We start from the raw sequence: 2,946 nt of genomic DNA, 5'->3' as shown, positions 1-2,946 counted from the left end.
ATATATATATATATATGTATGTATATATACTGATTTTCTTAATACTATTATTTCAAACTGTGTGTGTGTATGGAAAGGTATAATCAATACTTAAAGCTTTCGCATATATATTAGTTATAAAACCAAATATGATATTGAAAAACTAAAATAACATCAGCATCAAAACGTACTGAGAATCATATGTGTGCTCACTCATACATGACAGGATGTAACTATGCAAAAATGTATGGAATGTGTTCGTGAGTGTTCTTGAAGATGAAGTTATAAAGCTGTTTAACTGCACGCATTTGCACACGTGATTCAATGGACCGTATTATTATGTGTGGTGTATCTGAGAAGAAAATGTCATCTCCATCAACGTGCATTTATTTCCCTCAGTTGAAAATGTCAAATAAAGCAACAATTCTATATTGCTGGTTTTTCTTTATTTACTCGATTTTTAGATACCGTTGCATCACTAACGGAAACCTCAACTGGCCGAGTTCATCGCAAGTTGATCTTTTAACTGAATGATCAATTTTTTATATCCCTCCATTACCTCCGGCATCCTATCGTTAACATATATGATTCAGTTTAAGAGATCCAGTTCACTAAGCTATAAATAGTTATGAAGTAAATGCTGTAAACAGTTTGAGCTATGCATAAATGAATAGTTACTGCAGTATTAACATGCATCACTCTGTTAAAATTCTCACCCAAATAACCGTACAGATAAAGTTATTATCAATTTAAATGTTAGAAATAACGTTTAATGGTCAGTTATTCTTAATAACTAGTAGAAAATAGCGGATTAATTACTTACGCGTTGGATAAATTGTCCCTGAGTTATTTCTTCGAACAGCGTTGTAACTACAAATCACGTTAAGATCAATTTCCACTTGTTGGGAGCCGATAAACAAGCACTACTTTCTGGCTGTTGGATTGGTGGAAGTGTAAGAAAGTCGCGCTGGATACCTTGTTACAAGTCTTTGTGTTACGAGTTCAAATCTTCTCATAGGCTACTGAAGCTGTGATCTTAATCCGTCTTTTGTTTAACATCCACCCCCGATTCTTGCGTACTTTTAGCTAAACTTCATTATGCTGCAACATGTATTCAGGCCAGGTCTGCAGTTCGAGGAATGTTTGCGACTCTCTCCACCTCTCTTAACTATCTGGTTGATCATATACAGAGGCCTACAATATTGTTAGATGGGAGGTTCGAAAATATCCTCGATGGGGAGCAGCTTGCTTCGAAAGAAGACAGAGGTGCCTTCTCTCCTAACTAAAAGGTAGAACATAGTGCAATGTCTTAAATCTGTTCAGTGGCGCAATATTGGAGAGCTCTTCTCGGTACATATTTCAGAAAAAAATACTAATTTATAACAGAGGAAATAGATTTATTACCTCATTTAGTCGTTTCTGTGTAAGAAGATTTATTTACAGTATTTTTTACTACCAATTTTTGATAATTACTTTGTTTTACTTATGTAATTTTAAGACGAGTGACAGTTTGAGAACAATAAATCAGCTCCTGGTCATTGTAAGCATCTGGACTCTGAAAAGGAGAGATAATCAATAAATTCGCTACACCGTTATGAAATAAATTAGTTACAGAAATATATTTTGCAGCTTGAACATAAATTATTATATTTGACCGCTATGATGGCATGAAAATTTTCTCCTGCTATTATAAGTTCGTATATTAATGAAAAAATATTGAAGACAAAACGTACAACCTATCCTGAGTTGTTTCCGAAAATTATATTTTGTTAAAAGAATAGTTGGTATTTAATTGATTTTGAAATAATTCAGAAGTGTTGTCAGGTTAAATCATATAAACTTTGATGCTAATCGTTGACCTTATATAAATACCACATCAAATACTGCCACCTATCCCCAAAACTCGAATATCTCTTTAAGAAAAATGCATACTACATCTATGATAATTTGTTGATACTTTTATTCTTTTACTTGTTTTATCCATTGGCCCATGGCCATATTGGAGCGCTGCCTTGGTGTGTTTAGACAAACAATTCACCTCCAATCCTTATTTCATGTCTGATGCATACTTTGTTGTTTTTGATTTGTCTAACTACTATATAACCAGGACGTAAACAACCAGCTCTAGCTTCCCAGCAGCAGGGACCAGCACAAAAATAAATCACACGTATATACATATATTTGTATATGTAAAACGGATTTTCCCATCTACATGAAGGCACTGATCGACTGGGACTGACACTTGCGCAATGTGCTACGAATTTAGGTTGAACCTGAAAGTAGTTTGTTGCGAAGCAAATTTCTTACCTACATATTCATGGTTGAGGATATATCGGAGTAATGTTTTGTTTTGTACAAAAAACGCAAGTAATTCCTACACATTAACGTGGTGTGCCCTCACGCACATATTCGACAATGCGGAGGCCTCGAAAGAGACGTTATAATCTTTTTGCGGAGGGGGTCCAGTCGATTAGATCGATCCCAGTACGCAACTGGTATTTAATTTATCTACTCCGATAGGATGAAAGCCAAGGATGACCGCGGCGGAATTTGAACTCAGAACGTAAAGACAGACGAAATACTTGAAGACGGAGGCTGGTGTTATCCGATGATGGAACCAAGTTACAAGCATTATGTTGGACCATCAAACACCCAGGAACAGCTGTTGGACTCGTAAATCTCCTACTCAACCCTCCTTAATTCCTGATATCCTTTTCATTCTGTGTAACACGGCCTTTTTTTATATGTGTACATATATACATTTTTGTATTAAATGTATCTAATACTTTTTGTATAGAAATTTGCCTAACTTGTTTGTCCATATGTTTACTCCTCTTCCTGCTCAAGTTCAAATCTCTGGAGGACTACGACGTGTATTCTATAGGGAGAATCCCTTTCTCTAATCTATAAACTACACACACACACACACACACACATACACACACACACACACACACACACACACAC

General features: G+C 35.5%; 1 protein-coding gene and 1 long non-coding RNA gene across 3 annotated transcripts in view; one reads left to right on the top strand and one right to left on the bottom strand.

The window, feature by feature from the left end:
- The window catches only part of LOC106867501 (uncharacterized), a 6,307-nt gene extending 4,789 nt beyond the window's left edge, over window positions 1-1,518 (bottom strand). Inside the window, exon 1 of the long non-coding RNA XR_001409156.2 lies at window positions 803-1,518. This is a non-coding gene — a long non-coding RNA (uncharacterized LOC106867501). The remainder of the gene's footprint in view (window positions 1-802) is intronic.
- The window catches only part of LOC106870527 (BAI1-associated protein 3), a 1,007,871-nt gene that overhangs the window by 39,467 nt on the left and 965,458 nt on the right, over window positions 1-2,946 (top strand). The gene's annotated exons all lie outside the window — the stretch shown is intronic.

This window comes from Octopus bimaculoides, chromosome 6, assembly GCF_001194135.2.
Source record: "Octopus bimaculoides isolate UCB-OBI-ISO-001 chromosome 6, ASM119413v2, whole genome shotgun sequence".
NCBI lineage: Eukaryota > Metazoa > Mollusca > Cephalopoda > Octopoda > Octopodidae > Octopus > Octopus bimaculoides.
This window is presented reverse-complemented; position numbering and strand designations above follow the sequence as displayed.